Source organism: Octopus sinensis, linkage group LG14 (assembly GCF_006345805.1).
Source record: "Octopus sinensis linkage group LG14, ASM634580v1, whole genome shotgun sequence".
NCBI classification, from domain to species: domain Eukaryota; kingdom Metazoa; phylum Mollusca; class Cephalopoda; order Octopoda; family Octopodidae; genus Octopus; species Octopus sinensis.
Window position 1 is genome coordinate 30,236,639 of NC_043010.1, and position 21,493 is coordinate 30,258,131.

The 21,493-nt window shown below is 36.9% G+C and overlaps 1 protein-coding gene across 1 annotated transcript in view; it reads left to right on the plus strand.

Moving 5' to 3' along the window:
- The first annotated feature begins 7,360 nt into the window (after nt 1-7,360).
- The window catches only part of LOC118766054, a 96,891-nt gene continuing 82,758 nt past the window's right edge, over nt 7,361-21,493 (plus strand). Inside the window, exon 1 of the mRNA XM_036509208.1 lies at nt 7,361-7,752. The gene's annotated coding sequence lies outside the window, so the exon portion shown is untranslated. The remainder of the gene's footprint in view (nt 7,753-21,493) is intronic.

Here is a 21,493-nt window from a genome sequence, read left to right on the forward strand (position 1 = left end):
TCTTTCTGTAGATTGCTATTCTGTGGAGCAAGGAGGTAACATTGATCCCCTACTACACTGAGTTATTACGAAGCAGTAATTATTGCGAATGGCTTGTAACAAGTAAGTAATTTATTTCTTCTTCATATCGTTGAATGTTGTTATAGAGCGAAGCATCGAATTCGCAATCTCTATATCTCCATAAAGCAGTGAGCTGGCAGAGTCGTTACTATGTCGGACAAAATGTTTAGCGGCATATCTTCCAGATCTTTATGTTATGAGTTCAAATATTACTGAGGTCAACATTGCCTTTCATTCTATAGAGATCGATAAAACAGTCGAGCATATTATGTTTTTTTAATTTTTCATTTTGTTTTATGTTTGGCAAATTTGTTGTGATGATGTTAAAAATGTTTTGGTGACGCAGATTGTGTGTTACTAGAAATGGTATTGTGTTCCGTTGATGGGATTCATCTTTCTCGTATTGCCCTCAGTTATTCTATAGGTGTCTCTTTTGCTCGTTGTACGCTATTTTCTATAAGTGGGAGTAGAAATCCTTTAAGTTCTATAAGTCGTATGTACCTGATATTTGGATCATCTACTATAGTATAAATTTTCCTGGGTAAGCAATACGGGATATTGCGTTTTGCGTGTGTTGGGTCGCATGATTTGAAATTTAGGTACTGGTGTGTATCTGTGCTTTTGTTATAAATATCAGTTGTGATTATGGTATTATTTTTAATTACCCTTTTGTCAAGAAATGGTAATTGTGTGTTGCTCATTCCTTTAAATTTACCACCCACCTATCTACCTACCCACCTACCTACCCACCTACCTACCTAGCTACCCACCTATCTACCTAGCTATCTACCTACCTACCTAGCTACATACCTACCTACCTACCAGGCATTCACAAAGTAATAGAGAGGGACAGACTATCTGAAGACTATGGAAATATTTACCTATTTAAAGACTATGAAAATATCTACAAAACATTTCACTTAATTTTTTTCCAATTTGTTTTTCTTATTTTACTCTTAGTTGAAAAAGTCTAAAAGACAGAAACCGATAATAAAACGTACTTCATGATATAGTTATTTTAGCATTTTCTACCTAGTCTTATTTTCCTTACACATACCAACTCGTGTGTTACTTTTCTACCTTCCACACACACACACACACACTTTTTTTATGAAAGCTGCAAAAATATAAAAAAAACTGTTATTCACAGTTTCACGTTCCCGTCGGGCAGTTATGAAGGCTGAGTGGATTCCATTCTGTATGTGATGCTTTTCTATATGCAGTTTTGTGATGTTTTTGAAGCTCTAATGAAAAAGAATATTACTCTACCTTCGGTATTCGAGTACTATTTTTTTCACCTTGTTTTACATTTTAATGCTTACTCGAGTGTGTGTATGTGTGTGTATAGGGTAAAGATCTCCTTCGGTCATGAATGACGACGGGATTGCACCTAGAAAGTTCCCCTCTGAGGCACAAGTCCGGGTAAGGTTGTTTGCGGAAGGCCTGCAGTATCCCATGCATACTAGCCTCTCCTCTCCATGCCACCGATGTTATCCAAGAGAAAAGCAAAGGCCGTTATAGCTTCGCACCAGTGACGTCGTAACCTATTTCTACAGCTGAATGAACCGGAGCAATCGTGAAATAAAGTGTCTTGCTCAAGAACACAACACACACCCCGGTCCGCGAATCGAACTCACTACCTCATGATTGTCAGCCTGACGCTCTAATCACTGAGCCATGCGCTTTCACACACACGTGCACACACTCACATAAACACATACACATACGCGCGCGCACGCACACACACATATGAGAGAGTACTGAAAGGTTCTTGTCTGTAAGGCTATCACGAAAGGCCTGGTAAGAGGCTCAGCCTTCCAAGTCCTTGTACTGGGCTTAGAAAAACTGAAGCACCGCTGCAATAAGTGTGAATCTGAGAAGGGAATATGTTGAATAAAATCATAATTAACTGATCTTCATGTATTTTCTATTACCCACAGCTACGAACTTTTCAGCACCCTCTGTATACTCGTGTGTGTGTGTGTGTTGGGTGTATTTAAATATGTATGTATATATATATATAAAACTATCTATCTATCTGTACGCATCCATACACACACATAAATATATACACTATATATGTGTGTGTAAAATATATACACTTTCATCCAGCCAGCCGGCGGAAGAGTGACTTAGTAGTAACACAATGTTTTCACTCACCGTTTTAGGTACCTATATAGTCGCAGAAGATAACTTTCATCCTCCCCACCCTATACCCTTGACCCAACTGAAGATTCAGAATGTCACAGCTGGAAAGTAAGAGCTGGTGCTTATCAGATCACCCCATAAGTTCTGTTCGATTTTATCTTTTTTGTTTTAAATTGAATGATATTTATAGTATTTTAGAAGTCTAATAGAATTAAAAATTATTTTTATACATTTGTTTACATTTAAAATAATTAAATATTATTTTGCAGGATAATAAGAATTAAAATTTCTTTGATTAAAACCATTTCTAACATGGAAATATCCAAAGAGCATTTGAGGTACATAATGCTTTATAAGTACAAAAAAGGAAACTCTGCAAACGAAGCAACTCGAAACATACACTCAGTATATAGGGAAGAATGTATGAATGAAAGAACTTACAGAAGATGGTTTGCAAAATTCAGAAGTGGAGATTTTAGCCTTGAAGATGAAGATCGAACAGGGCGTCCAGCTGATTTTGATGATAAGCTCCTTGAGCCATTACTTGAAGAAAATCAGTTGATGATAAGCTCCTTGAGCCATTACTTGAAGAAAATCAATTGAAAAATTGGCATTAAAGCTTAGTTCAAACCTTAGTTCATCGTCATCTTCAACAACTTGGAAAAGTTCCTAAACCTGGAAAATGGGTGCCTCATGAATTGTCCGAAATCAACCGCAAATCCCGAGTTGACATCTGCTCTTCTCTCCATTCTCGCAAACTTATTTCTCTCTTTTTGGATAGACTTGTGACTGGTGACGAAAAATGGATCTTCTATCGAAATGTTAAACGTCGTAAATAGTGGCTTGGTAAAAAGGAAAAAAAGCTCAACCACAACCGAGAAGGAAACTTCATGGGGAAAAGGTTCTTCTCTCTATCTGGTGGGATTGCAAAGGAGTAATTCACTTTGAATTGTTACCACCTAATGCAACAATCAATGCGCAAGTCTACTGTCAGCAATTAGAACGTTTGAACCAAGCTTTGAAGAAAAAAAGACCCGCTTTAGTGAATCGAAAAGGAGTGATGTTTCATTAGGGCAATGCACGACCCCACACTGCAAAGATCACATCACAGAAGATCGAAGAGTTTGGTTGGGGAAAAATTCCTCATCCACCTTATTCTCCCGACCTTGCTCCTTCAGACTACCATTTGTTTCGTAGTTTACAGAATCATTTGGGGGACATAACTTTCGCAAGCCAGGAAGAGGTCGAAACTGACATTTCAGAGTTCTTCGCTTTGAAACCAAAAGAGTTTTACATTGATGGGATTAAAAAGCTTGTAAATAGATGGAAGGAAGTCATAGATAACCAGGGAACGTACATTGATGATTAAATTTCAATTAAATATAACATTTGATCACTTGTTTGTTTTATTCAAAATTCGGACAGAACTTATGGGCTGGCCTGATATTTCAGGAGCGACATGAAACAAAGTACTTTGCTCAAGGAGACAACACACCGCCCGATCTAGGAAATGAAACTTATCATCATGAATCGAATACCCTGACCACTTGACCACGTGGCTTCATACACATATTTGCACTCACAAATACATACATGCATAGATAGATAGATAGATACATACATACATACATACATACATACATACATGCATACATAAATACAAACATACATGCATGCATACATACATAAATACATACATACATACATGCACACATACATACATACATAAATACATACATACATACGTACATACATACATACATGCATACATACATACATACATGACCTTATTTGTATAATATATATATATATTTGTAATATATATATATATATATATATATATATAATATATATATATATATATATATATATAGAGAGAGAGAGAGAGAGAGAGAGAGAGAGAGAAAATAGTAGAGTGAAAAAACGACAGAAGGCTTGAATGTTAAAAAATATTATATTTGCGTCAATATGTCTGAAGAATATTAGAAAATTTAAAAAAAATTTTTTCCTTCTTATAATGACATAAATTAAAAGAAATACCGGTTTCGCGTGTAGCTTTTCAAATTTCTTGTGACGTTATGTTTATATTGCATGGAGTTATCGTTGTGTTTATTTTCAGGAGATTATAAATAAAGGGAGGTAGTGAGTGATTTCTTCCGGTGTAAGGGAGATAATCGCTTAAAATTTTTTTCCTTTCCCTTGTGAATTTCTCTGTGTCAGTATGTTCGGATGGTTGAGTCTGGGGGTTTCTACTTTTCAATGAAGAATGTTTCCTTGTTCAGTCTCATTTGTGTTGATGATCCGAAAGCACATTGGTAAAATGGAAGATTAAAAATGTGGCAGTAGTTGCTTTGCGCATTTCTCAATGTGCTCACTAAAAGATATCATTCTATATTCTGGGAATGCAATCTGTTGTCGATGCAGTGTGCATCTACGCCTGAGTGATAGTCCCGTGGAACCCACGTAGTCTTGGTGGCAGCCCGAGCATTTTATGACATAAATTATGTTTTCAGAGGCACAAGTAAAGTTAGATTTGATCTTGAATTTTTGTCCCTCTTTAAAGAGGAATTCTGATCCTTCTAGCAGGTTAGGGCATGTTGCACAGTTCGATCTACCACATTTTTTTACTTTTGCATCCGTAATTTCAGAAGACAATTTTGCCTTTGTGAGAATCTTTTTAAGTGATTTAGGCTGTTTGTAGCTTTTAATGATTTGGTGTATGTTTAGAATTCCTTTAATTTGGGGTTTTTATGAAGTATCGGTAATTCTGGGTGATGATGGTGAAGGCTTATTTGTTTCTGGGGTTGTATGTAGATATGTAAGTAGTATTTTCGGGGAAGGTGTTGTTGTGTTGAACTTTTCTTAAAGTTTCTATGTTGATTTCTGTTGCACGTCTGATCCCATCCTCTATGAGTTGAGCTGGGTAATGTCTGTCAATTAGGGTGTTTTTGAGTTCTTGCAGTCTAAAGTTCCTGGTATTTTGTTCTGACACTATTGTGCATATCCTTCTTGCAAGGTTGAAGGGGATGTTTGTTTTAGTGTGTCTTGGGTGGCATGAATTAAAAAGAAAGGTATGTTTGGCGTCTGTGGCTTTGTAAAAAATGTCTGTTTCATTTTTAAGGTTAATTTTTTTAATTAGTAGATCCAAGAACGGATATATATATATATATATATATATATATATATATCTATATATATATACTATATATATATATTAAGAAAAATAAAAACGGAAAATACGCACACTTACATGGTTATAGTATAATTTTTAATGTATCGACCGGTTTCGCAATCGCTATTCATGATACAATGTTTAATTTATATGAAAATATATTTTTTCTTAAGAAGAAAATGGGTTCATGTTGTTTATAATGGGATTCACGACTGAATGATTTTACAAGTTGACAAGTAAAGGGAGGTAATTGGTTGTTATTATTGTTATTGTTGTCTGTAAGGGAGATAAGTGTTTAGGTTTTGGGTGGGGAAAAATATGTGTACAGAAGGGAGACAGGTTTAAAAGAAAAAAGGGGGCCTTGTTTAGTGGGGGATTTATGTACAGTGATGTAATATGTAAAAATATAAAAATTGGTTATGCGTGCTTATTCAGACGCGTTTTGTATTTTTCAATGAAAAAAGTTGCTTTATATATATATATATATATATATATATATATAACATAAGAGGGATCAGCCATCTGAATGTGGCTAGGGTCAGGGCGGGGTGGTGGGGGTGTTACTGATGCATTTAGCCCCAGGCGAACATCGACGTCACCAGAAGAGCTGACACCATTCGGTGTCCTTGCCAGCCAGCAAAGGGGAATCAGCCTCCCCGAAGATACGGATACTACACACGGACCGGTTTCGAGGTTATTGCCTCTTGTCAACGTATAGTAAGCACCGCTCTTCGTTGAGGGACTTCCTCTACCGGCTGGATATATATAGATTTTCACAGTAACCACAGTCACTGGCGTAGAAAATATGCTCGAAAACAATAATAAATCTCTGGGCGAGATATAAACAGTAACTGCTCTATAACATAAAAGGGATCAGCCATCTGAATGTGGCTAGGGTCAGGGACGTCGATGTTCGCCTGGGGCTAAATGCATCAGTAACACCCCACCACCCCGCCCTGACCCTAGCCACATTCAGATGGCTGATCCCTCTTATGTTATAGAGCAGTTACTGTTTATATCTCGCCCAGAGATTTATTATTGTTTTCGAACAGATTTTCTACGCAGTGACTGTGGTTACTGTGAAAATCTATATATATCCAGCCGGTAGAGGAAGTCCCTTAACGAAGAGCGGTGCTTACCATACGTTGACAAGAGGCAATAACCTCGAAACGGTCCGTGTGTAGTATCCGTATCTTCGGGGAGGCTGATCTCCCTTTGCTGGCTGGCAAGGACACCGAGATGGTGTCAGCTCTTCTGGTGACGTCGATGTTCGCCTGGGGCTAAATGCATCAGTAACAACCCCACCACCCCGCCCTGACCCTAGCCACATTCAGATGGCTGATCCCTCTTATGTTATAGAGCAGTTACTGTTTATATCTCGCCCAGAGATTTATTATTGTTGTATATATATATATATATATATATATATACATATACTAGCAGTATTGCCCGGCGTTGCTCGGGTTTGTAAGGGAAATAACTATATAAGCATTTTTAGAGATGTAAAGTATAATAGCCATCTCAATATGGCTAACCGCAAAGGGGAGGGGTGTTACTGTAGCTTTTTACGTTCTGAGATTTAATAATACATTTTTAGAGAGTTACTTCCCTTATATATGCCAAAAATGCATTAAAAATGGGAAAAATTTATGGTAATTTTTTTTTTAAATCGTAGACTCATCGTAGACGCGCGCTAATACCCAGAAGGGCTCGATATGAATCACGACTATAAGATACCCGGTTTTGGTTCAACTGCATCGCAAAATGTGGGAGTAGTTAGGAATCTAAATCGTAGGAGACAGACAGCACACAACCTCTCTTTTATATATAAAGATATATATATATATATATAATGAAATTGTTAAATCTTCCAACTTATAAACTTGTGACTCTAAAACGAGTAAACTTGTGATTCCAAAAGAAAGACTATGACAATAGTTATGAAAAGATTCGTTCTGTTCTTTTTTTTCTTTCAGAAAACCTAATTACAACATCTGTAACAACAACAAGCGAAATAACAACAGAAGAAGATACACAACCGGAAACAACTTCTATCACAGCGAAAACAGAATATACTCAAAACGCGGGGATAACTAGTAACATTGAAAGAGAAACAACTGACGCAGTGAAAGTCACCAAGCCAGATTTCCATATAAAAACAGATGCCTCCCATGGAACAGATGACCAAAATAACAGACAAGACAGCACTAACCCAGTAGTTACGGGGCCTTGGATTGTTTTCACTAATGACAGTGTTAAGTACACCAGTACTCAGAAAACTACTCAGAAAATTACTCGGAAAGGAATAACTCCTGAGTATAACAGTACTAGATACAACAGAAGTAGGGTCGATAATACTGTGGCCATTGGAAGTAAGTATAATTTTATTACTCTATGTTTATCATCGAAACACATCAATTACAGGCCAGTCTTCACACGATAACCGTTGACTAGGAAATGATAGAACAAATAAGCAAACATATATACATGAATACATACATACATACATGCATACATACTTACATACATACATACATACATACATACATACATACATACATACATACATGACTAAAATAATAAATAAATGCGCCCTTTTAAAACCTAGCCAGACTCATGGGGCCGGTTTCCCGGTTTCTATGGCGTGTGTGTTCCTAGCTGGACGGGACGCCAGCTCATCGCAGAGTTACTCATTTTTGCCAGCTGAGTGGACTGGAACAACGTGAAATGAAGTGTTTTGCTCAAGAACACAATGCGTCGCCCGGTCCAGGAATCGAAACCACAATCTTACGATCATGATGCTGATATCCTAACCACTAAGCCACACGCTTCCACACATACATGACTACAAACATGTATATGCACACGACACCAAACATCACATACGATCACACACACAATACAACTATAAACACTTACAAACATATGCACTCGCACACTTAACACACGGCCATAACAAATACAGAAAGTTGTACGTTTACGGAAATATATACAACTCACGAAGTTTAACTGCGTATTACGATCTATGGCTGGAGCTGTTGCACCAACTGAATTTTTTATGCTTTCTTACTTTTCGTGCACTATATGCAATCACAATACATAAAGGAGGATTTTCTTTTTGAAGTTATTAACTGTTTTTAAAAAAATAATGCGTTTGGGGAAGAAGTTTCCGTGCAGTCTGTATTGTGCGTAATTGGCTTCGTTTTCAACTGTTCAAAAAGTAAGTGTTCTCAGTCATTCCGTATAGAGGAATTAGTTTTTGGTAATGATATTGACTAGTTCTGGTTTAGTTTCTTAAATTTCTTACAAAGTATTCTTCTTCTGCCTTTCGTAGTTGATCATTTTCATCTATTATTTTGTACAAAAGAAATAATTTGAATTCTCCATTTGTCTAGATGCTTACTACATGGAACATTTCCAAAAGATGAATCTTTAATTTATTGCTTGTGCACATTCACACAGTTGGTTAGTTTCTCGAATATAATTCTCGTTGTACTGGGGGCATGGGTCCCAGTAGAGAGCGGGGTTTTGTATTTCAATTCATGCTTGTATTCACTTACAATTCCTTTCCATTTTTGAATTTTTGGTTGCTCCTTGTTCAAATATTCCACAATGAATGTGTCTCCACAGTTTATTACATACGTTATTTCTTTCTCCGAAGTGAATCTCAACTTTGCTTGGAGTCTTTTGAGGTTTGGTGGTTGCCTTCGACTGTTGATTTATGATTCTTTAATTAGTTAATTATTTATCGGAAATTCGATGATCGATGTGGAATTGGAAAGTATCGTTTGGTTGAATGTAGGATTTCGTGGTTCCTTGGATTATGGGTGAATACAAATAGAATATATTTATATTTATAGTTTTCTTTTCACCTTTAGTTTGAGTGTTCCTCCCAAGGAAGAGATTAGTATTTCTTTTGAATTGGTTATAGTTTGATTTCTTAACATTTTAGCGTATTTCTGCTTTTAAAAGAACTTTTTAAAATTCTACTAGTCGTTTCTCTCGTCTATTTGCGTCTGTAACTATTGAGTATATATGTCTTGTCATGTTGAGGGATATTATCTTTTCTTGTCGGAAGGATGGCAAGATCTGAAAACTAAATATTGGTGTGTGTCTGACTCCTTGCAGTAGAGTCCTTTTCTCTAATTATCGCCTAGAAAAGGGAGTTCCCTTTCATTCATTTCCATTGAGAAGTAGATCGATTCATGAACGTTATTTATTAATGAAATGAATTGTGTAAAGTTCACCTTTTTTTCCCAAATATGAAACAAAACACGTGTGCTTGAAAAGCTAGACAACAAAAGAGCTTACACCAAATGGAAGCACTCCGTCGGTTCCGACGACGAGGGTTCCGGTTGATCCGATCAACAGAACAGCCTGCTCGTGAAATTAACGTGTAAGTGGCTGAGCACTCCACAGACACGTGTACCCTTAACGTAGTTCTCGGGGATATTCAGCGTGACACAGAGAGTGACAAGGCCGGCCCTTTGAAAAACAGGTACAACAGAAACAGGAAGTAAGAGTGAGAGAAAGTTGTGGTGAAAGAGTACACCAGGGATCACCACAATCCCTGCCGGAGCCTCGTGGAGCTTTAGGTGTTTTCGCTCAATAAACAATCACAACGCCCGGTCTGGGAATAGAAACCGCGATCCTAAGACCGCGAGTCCGCTGCCCTAACCACTGGGCCATTGCGCCTCCACGCTTACACCAAAAATACATATAAGAGAACGTCAGTAATTTCTTTAAGCAGAAAGATTTTTAAAAATCTTTCTTCATATATATATATATATATACATATAATCATCACTAATTGTGACTGAGTTAAAGTGAAGTTGTAAGGTATCGCACGAGTGGAAATATATTTGAAAGAAGGTTTGAAAATGGAATTTTAAATATGTTTATTCACTTGACCGGTTTTACTTTTTTAGAAAAAGCTTGTCAGAAGTAAAATGTAAAGCTTTGTATAAGCTTTGCTGTGTTAAGTAATGGATGTCACAAAAGTATTAAAATACATATATACATTCTTTGATAATAATAAAAAAATGTTAAAAACAGTTTACAAGAAAATATTTAAGAAATTATTCAACAAAAAGTATTAGGAGTTCAATAAAAATCATGTTTCTTTGGTAGTATATATATATATATATATATATATATATATATATATATATATATACACACACACAGAAGGAGATATATTTAAGAGTTTACAAAGAATTTGAGATGAACCAACCTGTTTTCCTTGCATTTTTTATTTTGTTTGTAGCTAAGGATTGTTTTCTATTTTAAAGGACAGTGTGGGAGCTTGGTTGGGGTGGGGGAAGGATGAGCAATGTGGAATCAAAAGGATTTTTTGTTTCTGGGCTAGTCTGTCATGGTTCAGTGGTTTTGGGGACTAGTCTTAGAATTCAGAATGGTGTGAGTGTGTGTCTCTGTGCACGTTTCTGTGTGTGTGTATATATACATGTGTCTGTGTTTGTGTGTGGGTGCCGTTTTTGATTGGTCCCAGAGTTTATTGTGATGTGTGTAAATGGGTCTGTGTGTGTCCGTGTATGTTGGATTTATCTGGGTGGTGTGAATGTGTGTGCATGTGCGTTTTGTGTATGTTGGTAGACGGAAACAGAAAGAAGCCCGTCTCACAAACACACACACACACACACACACACACACACACACACACACACACACACACACACACACACACATATAATATATATATATAAAGGGGTGACAGGATAAATGACGTTATGTCGGCCCACTTAGAATACAGAACTCAAAGGTAAGTCTCCGAGTCAATAAAATTTTAATCCATAATCGTTAATCGGACTAAAGATATATATATATATATATATTATATATATATATATATATATTTAGCCTATGGATCTATCCTAATCAATGTCTGTCTATCTATCTATCTATCTATCTATCTATCTATCTATCTATCTATCTATCTATCTATCTATCTATCTATCTATCTATCTATCTATCTATCTATCTATCTATCTATCTATCTATCTATCTATCTATCTATTTATCTTTCTATTTATCTATCTCTTTCTCTCTCACTCACTCACTCAGTCTCTCTGTCGTGAAGTAACTGAAAACTAAATCTGTAGTATTGAGAATATTTGCTGTAGCCCATCTTTTATAGCAAGACAAAACATGTACATGATAACACTTCCAATCAGTTAAGATCAGATTATTATTATTGACTCTCATATACATAAGTAATCGAAAAATCGGAGAAAGTGCCTTATGGTATTTCACTAGTATGTTTTATCTAAGTTCTGAGTCCAGTTCAACTTCGTTTTCCTCCTACCGGGATCGATATAATTAAGTATCAGTCTGTGGTCGATGCAATTGCCTTTAGGCTTCCACAACATATACGGCCTTGTGCCAATGTTAAAAATCAATATCAACTGAATATATATCCTATTTCTTCCTCCGATAATAGATAAAACTGTACTGAACTTAATAAGAGTTTGAGGTTTCTAGACAAAGTGGCTTTTGTGCAGATACAGTCAAAGTCGATGTCGATGATAAAGATAGACTCACGTCATATCGATGTTTTATGTTTTCTGTATCCACATAAAGACATTCTGTTTGCCGTAAACACACATATATCAATACGTGTTTGTGTTTCTTTTCATTTAAGGCTGATGGAGCAAAATGAGATAGGGACGTGTCTGTCTAGACACTATATATAATATTCAGATTCGTCACCCACGGTTCGGTTTGAAATCCAACCTTTTTTTTTCACCTGTCTAAGAGGGGCAAATACAGCGAGTATAACCCTTTCCAGGATCAGTGTAACTAGTGAAAAGAATGGAGTGAGTTATTCTCAGACTTATTATAAATGTCTTCCATAGAGCGGATGCAATTAAATAGACACAGAGATGAGCTGGCGGTTATAAACGATGGATTAAGATCAGAAACAGTCCTTCCCAGGTGCTCCTATAGTTTCTGTCTGCCAATTTTCCCTGACAAGGTTTTGGCTGACCTGAGACTGTAGTAGAAGATACTTGCTCAAGTTGCCGTGCAGTGGAATTGAACCCCAAAAATGTACAGTTGCAAGACATGATTCTTGCCCACAGTTCCTGGGAATCGATAAAAACATATATGATTCAGATTCAGCAGATTATGAAAAGATTAAAGTTTAGTAGTGAAGGCGCCTGGCCTAGTGGCCAAGTAGTTAAGGTGTTGTACTCATGATCGCAAGATCGTAGTTACTACTCGCAGACTAGGCAGTGAGTGGTATTCTTGAGTAAAACACTTCATGTCACGTTGCCCCAGCCCACTAAACTTTAAATGAGCAACCCTGCATCCTGTTCAGAAGAAATGTGATCTTAAACGCCACGGAAACCAAGTGACCTGCCCTATGAGTCTTAGGATTGAGGATGGTACTTACTAATGTTCAGCAATATTTAATTGAGGAATTTTTTGGCACCCTCAGCGAGTCTAAGACATTTACTATCCATGGACAATAACCTTCCCAAGGACAACAGATGATCATTTAAAACACTACTTAATATATTGGAGAGGGGGTAATTAACCAAGTGGGGTAACTGTCCCAGGGGGTAGTTGTCGTCGGGGGGAATTGTCTTATGGAGGGTAATTGTCATGGGGGGTGGAGTACGTAATTGTCCTGATAGGCCCTCAGCAACTGCTTGTGTGAAAAACAGCATAGCTGAATTCATCCATTTCTAAGTTTTAACTTGTTAGAAATTCGCGACTCAAGAAACAATTGGTCTGAATTACACATCAAGCCGCTAATACAGATTTTGCTATCTTGGAGACTTAGCTCGCCCACCCTGCAATTATCTATGACTAACTGGAACAAGTACCATTGTGTTATAGTTATCAAAAGTCAATCCGAGTAACCATGTTTATTTGAAAAACAAAGATGTTAGAAAAGGTTTAACTATCTCACTTCTCATTTCAATCAAACACCAACCACTTCAAAGTTAGTTTTCAATACTTTTGGTTTAAGTAAAATAAAAGCAACGTAATGTTTGATTATACATACCTTCTAATAATATATATATATATGTACCTTCTAAATAATATATATATATATATATATATATATATATATATATAATTCTAAAATAACTGACGCTTTTTTTCTTATTAGAAAAAACAAATTAAATATTAGTCTTTAGTTCTCTGTAATATTGGTTTCAAATTTTGGCACAAGGCCAGCGAGACCAGGGAAGGTGAGGTAAATTGATTACATCGACCCCCAGAGTTCAACTGGTACTTACTTTATCGACCCTAAAAGAGATGAAAGGTAAAGTCGACCTCGGTGGAATTTAAACTCAGAACGTAAGGACGGACTAAATGTTGCCAAGCATTTCACTCGGCATGCTAACTATTCTGCCAGCTCGCCGCATTAAGTCTCTCATAACATTGGTTTCAAATTTTGGCACAAGGCCAGGAACTTTTTGAGAGGGTGCTAGTCGATTACATCGATCCAAATGTTCAAATGGTACTTAATTTATCGACCCCCGAAAAGATGAAAGGCAAAGACAACCTCGGCTTGAACTCAGAACATGCAGACAGACGAAATACCGCTAAGCATTTTCCCTGGTGCGTTAACGATTCTGCCAGTTCCCCGCCTGAATTCTCTCATAATATTAATAATGCTTTCTACTATAGGCACGAGGTCTAGAATTGTGTAGAGGGTGCTTGTCAATTATATTGACCCTAGTGTTTATCTGGTACTTCTTTTATTGACACCGAAAAGATGAAACAGACAGTCGACCTCGGCGGAATTTGAATTTAGAACGTCAAGATCCATAAAGAAATGCCGCTAAGGATCTTGTCCGACGCGTTAGAAATAATGCCAGCTCGCCACCTTAATAGTAATAATAATAAAGGATTCAAATTTTGGCACAAGGTCAACAATTTCGGGTTGAGGGGTAAGTCGATTACATCGACCCCAGTACTAAAGTGATATTTATTTTATCAAACCCGAAAGGACCTCGGCGGAATTTGAACTCAGAGCATAAAGACAAACAAAATGCTTCTAAGCATTTTGTCCGTTGTGCTAACGATTCTGCTCAAAAACGATGTTGCTTTTGTAGGATCAGATAACTCTGCCGCCTCTCTGTTTCCTTCATTTAGAGACTCGTAGAACAGTTTCTGATCCGTTCTAAACAGTTGGCTTAGTTTCAGGTATAGGCATCTTTTGATTTTATTCCTACCCACATTCATCTTTTGTTTTTAAACCTATTCTGTTGAAGAAAATGAGAGCTGGTTACAAACTGCAAAAAAATATGAGACCAATTAACCACCTGGTACTCATGGGACAATTTGAAGCATTACGGAGCTAACAGAAATGAACTGGACTCCCTAATTCAGACCGTACGAACTTTCTCATATATTTTTATATCCTGGTATTGGATAAACAACGCAACAAGGGGAAAAGTATTCACGTGATGCCCTACGATTTCTGTTACACGAGGTTAAACGCTCTCTGCCAACGACTCACAGTGAACTGCTTACCCTAAATTGCTGACAGTTCTCTATTTTATAGCAATGTGTCAATCCACTTTTAGTCACATGGATGGGTGGGGTTCGGAATCCTTCCACGACATCTCCCCTTTTTAGAATTAGTCTCCCCTTCCACAACGTCTCCCCTTTTGAGAATTAAAGTCCGCTCAGGGTTTTAATATCTCTTACGCTTAGGGTTCAATTCCAGTGTTTCCGTTCTTTTCCGTTTTCTGGTGCTAGAATGTTTAGTTTCAAATTGTTTGGGAGTTGATGCCTCAAATGTGTCGTACAATACTTCCATGGGGATTTCATTTCTCGTGACTGTTTTTCCGTGTTTTTTTTTTAAGTTGGTTAATATGTCTTTTATGTTTGACATATTTTTCTTTTTACCAGGAATTACATTCTTCCCATTTGTTTAAAAATTACACTGTCCTCCCAGCTTTCTTTACTATATCTATATGTTTAAAAAAAAACTTTGTCACTTAACTTGAAGAATTTTGAAGTATTTTTGTTGTTCGCCTTTTTTTCTATTTTCACTTGGTATCGACTTATGAAAAACGGATCTGATCTTTCTTGCAAATATCAACTCTGCGGGTGACATTCCAGACGGAGTATTCGGATTAAGTGTTACTCGGTACACTCTTAGAAATTGTTGAAGTGCGAGGTCGTCCTTTACTTCATTGTTCACCTTTTTTAGGATCCTCTCTTTTAGAATTCCGCTTGTCTGTTTGACATAGGATGATACGGCAGAGTGGTGACATGTTCGATAACGAATATTTTACAAAATTTTCTGAACTCGTCTGAAGTAAATTGAGTTCCGTTATCAGACAAAATAGTATCAGGAATACCACTTCTGGCGAACAGATCCTGTAAAAAACCTACAGCTTTTTACACTTATACACTTCAGGCCACTTTGAAATACTGTCCACTACAAAGTAATATGATCCTTTGAGTGGACCTGTGTGATCGACATGCAGTCTGGCCTATGGAACATCTGTTTTTGGCCATGGTTGCCATTTAGTGTTAGGTGCTTTTGCAGCTAGGGTACACCCTCTGCATGCTTTCACTAGTTCTTCAATGTCACCGTTAATAACTTCTCATTAACGATTTCATTCTCGAAATCCCCGAGTGACCAATGTGAAATTCCTTTAGTAATCGCTTCTGTAGTGTGACTGACGAGCACTACGACTCTTTGTGCGTACATCAACACATTGTGACATATTGAAAATGGGTTCACATTTGTGTTGCACATATTTTCATCTTTTAACTTTCAGCATTTCCTTCATTTTTTTAAATGAATTTATCATTTTCCGATTTTAATTTTATGTATTGTAATGTGACTGGCTGTTCACGTATGACATTACACAAAACATTTTAAATTTCCTTTTCCGCTCGCAATGCAGCAATCACAGCATTTTTAGAAATCAGTCTTGATGAACAATCAGTGTGTCCTAATTTTTTATATGGTATATACTCCATCTTAAAATCATAGTTTAATGATATAGTACTCCAGCGTTGCAATCTATTAGGAGTATGGGTAGGGAATCTTTTTTTCGACCTATATATGAGTAATAACGTATAATGATCAGTCTATAGTCAAAAATTTCTACCGTGTAAAAATCTGGGAAATTTTTTACGCCAAAGATAATCGCTAAAGCCTCTTTTTCGATTTGGCTATAATTTTTTTTATGTTGATATCAGAGAACGCGAGGCATGAACCACCAACTTCATGTTACCATCTTTATATTTATGTAGCATTACTGTTCCTATACCATACTTAAAGGCATCTAAAGCTACTATATTCTCCACTGCAGGATCGAAATGCACTAAGGACAAATCAGATGTTAATATTTTCTTAATTTCGTCGAACACCTGACAATTTTCAGACCAGTTCCACTTTATATCATTTTTAGCAGACTATTTAGAGTTGCTCTTACCTTATGCATCTTTGGAATATAACATGGTTTTGTTGTTGTTGCAGCTGTTGTTGATGCAACTGCACCACGGAGAGCAATAAGTCTTTCATGTTAAAATGATTTTTTTTCTTTGGTTCTGTACTAAAAAAAATTATAAACGGCCATCACAAGCTTGGAACAACTAGTCGCCCCTTTTATATCCTGATGTTGGATTTAATGAATTTAACGAAGCAGGGGGAAAAAGTATTCACACGACGCGCTATGATTACTGTTACACGAGGTTAAACGCTCTCTGCCAACGGATCACAGTGAACTGCTTACCCTAAATTGCTGACAGTTCTTCATTTTATAATGTGTCAGTTCACTTTTATTCACATAAGGTGGAGTGGGGTCGGAAACCTTCCATAACAGACATCTAGATGGCATTTGGTCTAGATCAACGAGCTGTTGTTAAACTAGAGATAGGGCGAAACTAAACAGCAGTGGAGTAGAACTTACAGATAATAATCGTATAGGAGAAGTGAACGGAGAATGTTACAAGTATTTTGTTATTTAACAATTGGGCCAGATTATGAACACCAAGAGGAAGGAGAAAATTTCTTCTGAATATACTAGAAGAATAAAAAAGTAGTTTCGATCGAATCTGAAAGGAGGAAACCTGATCAGTGACATCAACGCTTGGTATGCTACTGCACGGGAATTGTGAAATGGACAAAGAAAGAATTGGTCGGCATAGTCACAAAAACTCGGAAAATAATGGCCATGTATCGGTACCTTCATATTACAAGTAACGTAGCTAAGCTTTACCTACCTAGGAAAGAAAGTAGAAAAAGATTGGTTGGAAAAGAGGATAGAGTTACGAGTCGATCAAGTCCTTGCATGCTTATCGTCGAGATAATTACGAAAGAATGTTGTAGGCTGCTCCGGATGAGGTGATTAATGATAATAATGAGACCGTCTTGAAATACAAAATAAGAGCTAATGAAGAAACGATCATCAACTGGAAAGAAATTTTGTTTCTGCTGCTTTATCAAAAATCATTGAGACATTAGTGGATGCTTATCATTAGAAGTTTAAAACCACTATGACCAAGTGACATTGCAAGTATACTGGTAGTTGTGCAGAAAGTTTTGGCTAGAAAGTCCCAACAAATGGTACGAGAGCCAACCTTTGCACGTAGCAGAGAATATTCAGGTGAAACTCACGTGTAATATGCTGATCTACACGGATAAGAATTTGCAGTATAACTGACTAAGTATCACATTTCCACGGAAGGAGTACAAAGAATGGACCTTCATCGATGTAGCAAAACCTGCAAATCAGAATATTGGGAAAACAGGGAACAAGTAAGTCGAGAGTGCCAAGACCTAGCATTAGAAGTAAAATGCCTCGAGAAAGCTTCAAGCGTATGTGTGATACCTATCGTGATCATCTCAAATAAAGCAATGATCTGGCATGAAAAGCTGAAAATAGTAAAGGAAGTAGAAAGCTAGCAGTAATACTCAGAACCAGTATATGTGTTGAGAAACGTGTTGAGTCTCTAAACTGCAAGAAGGAGCTGAGACGTAATATCGGTAACCTGGGAAAAGAAAAGATATGACAATGATAATAATCCTTAACAACAACAACAATAATTTTTTCTACTATAGACACAAGGCCTGAAATTTTGGGGGAGGGGCTAGTCGATTACATCGATCCCAGTGCGTAATTGGTTCTTATTTCAGCAACCCCGAAAGAATGAAAGGCAAGTCGACCTCGGAGGAATTTGAACTCAGAACGTAAGGACGGACGAAATGCCACTAAGCATTTTCCCGGTGTATTAACGATTGCGCTAACTCACCGCCTTAACAACAATAATAATCTTTTCTACTATAGAAACAAGGCCAGCAAGAATAATAATGATAATGATTTCTTATTTATAAATTATTTATAATATAGGTACAAGGCCAACAAATTCGAGGAGGTCTTATTCAATACCGGTACTTTATTAGCGGTACTTTATTAGCGACCTCGAAAGGATGAAAAGCAAAAATTGGTGTTTCTGCGCTGGTGTCGAATCCCACCTAGGTCTTCTTTGCCTTTCTGTCTTTCGTGGTCAGTGAAATAAATACCAGTTAAGAAGTGGGATTGATGATATCGATTAAACCCTACCCTAAGAATTGCTGGCCTCGAGCCTTAATTATGAACAATTAATGTTGGATTCTGTTTTTTCCTTTGGATATATTTAACTAACGCGATAAAAAACAAAATGGAGTCCATATTTACTGAACCCCATATTTTCAGAAGTTTCATATCATTTGATCAGTCACTTCAGACGACATCAACTAAGTTATCTGTTGGTATCGTCGTTTCACGCCAACCTAAGTTCCAGTTGAGCAGTATATCTATTATCAAAGACATTTCGTCTTTTGTCTTTTCTTTTACACATTATGCGCCTTGTGAAAGCGTTAGGTATGTTCGGTTCATGACCATAAGGTGGTAGTTTTAATTTCTGGACCGAGAAGCGCGCTGCATCTTTGAGCAAGGCACTTCATTTCATGTTACTCTAGTTTACTCAGCTGTAAATAGGTACTGGCTAGATACTGGTGTAACTCTCTCTTGTTCCAGTAATCACATCCTAGTTGTTTCGCTGGTTTAAGAGTAAGTTGGCCAAGAAGGTGTCTATCTCTGCTCACGGCTACAATAGCGTGCTACATGTTACCTAGCCATACTCACTCATAAAGGTTTGCTGTACTTCAGTGTAACCTAGGTTACTTTGCATTATCCGATACGTGTTTTCCCTTTATCAAAATCACCATCATCAATCACTGGGCAATAACTGCCTCGAGTCTTAAGACTCTTCAAGTCAGTCATCCGGTTTTCATGGCGTACAACTGATCGACATTACAATATTCTCCCGAAATGGAGTGCCATTCCGTCACAGAATTACTCATTTATAGCTGACTGAACTGGAGCAACATAAAACGAAGTATTTTGTTCAAGATCACAACTCGCCGCCCAACCCAGGAATCGAAACCACGATCGCAAGATCATGAGTATAACACCCTAACCATGAAGCCACATCAATTAACTCTTTTTAAAAATTGGATGTAATTTAGATTCTGTTTCAGCTCAAGCAACGAATCCCTCGTTAGTCGTCATAAAAATTAGCATTTTATACACAATATTTCCAGTGAATGAACAGATATTGTTTTCATATTTTGTCGAATCTCACCTCAAGTACATATTCATCATGTCAAGCACATTAGGAAAAATATAGATTAATAGGCGTTGAACTAAATCGATTAACTACTAACCTATTGTCATCTTATTGATCCTAGATTTCGTAAAAATCAACGTACACTTTGTCAGAACTTCAATTCGAATCCATCAGCTTGCGTGTTTATTTTTTTATTCATTTTCCATCAGACATTCACGTGAAAATAGTGTCGCATGTTATAGGTTTCCAAGGGAGCCAGTCATTGTTTTACTGCTTTCCTGTAGGAAGAGTGAAAGATAGTGTCTGTTTAAATCGAATGGGATAAATATCATAATGTATTTTAATATATACTTTATTGCATCCATTAAAGCGGAGATCAACTTTATCAACTTCTTTGTAAATAATGAAGTCCACGTAGAAGTGTTCTGATGTTTCCAATAAACTTTGATGAGTTATCTTTATAATTCACTTTTTTTCTTAATTTTTCAAATTAAGTAACTTATGATTTATAGACACTCTGCACACACCACACACACACACACACAAATACACACACACACAAACACACACACACACACACTCACATACATACACATGCATGCATACGTATAATGCATATATATATATATATATATATATATATATATATATATATATATATATATTTATATATATAAATCGTCAGTAGTTCATATATCCGAAAAAGAAACACGCTCTAAAGCATTAGACTAGTAATATATATGTTTTTTATGGGCGGTCAGAGAATGACCATTAGTTTTGCACTTTTAAAGCACGTTCATGGCCAGCTACCTCTGGGTTTAAAAAAAGAAGACACATCATGCGTAATTAAATGGACAATCCTTGAATAATCGGGGCCATATCCCACGGGAGCAAAAGATGCAAGCTTAGTTTGACCGAAAGTGCAAGAGTCCTGAAAAACTCGCTTAATCTGGAGGCCTTTGTAAACTCCAGAAAAGAAGTGTCTAGTCAATGCCTTCGTCAGAAGCGTTTCCCATAACAAGCTTAAAATTCCCCATTTGCCGAATCACAGGCTCCGTAAACCGTCACAGCTGGAACTGATGTAAAGGGGATAACCCCGTTCTGAACGAAAATCTAACTGCAGGGTTCGGTCCGTATATCTTTTTTTTTTTTGTTTACAAAACTAACTGACTGACCCGGATGTTTTCCTCACACCAGTTGAGTCTGACGAATCGCCTATGTAGCTAAACGCTTTATAAGTACGAAATCAATGGTAACTCTATGACCGGCCATAAACAATCGTGTATATATATATATACTAGCAGTATCGCCCGGCGTTGCTCGGGTTTGTAAGGGAAATAACTATATAAGCATTTTTAGAGAGTTACTTCCCTTATAGATGCCAATTCGGGCTTTCTTAGCCATTTCTGTTTTGGTGACTTCAAGCCATGAAGTCGTTGTTCTAAAAGAACGCTGGTCTCCTTGACAACGCTTTACGACGTTGATTTCCTTACACTCCCT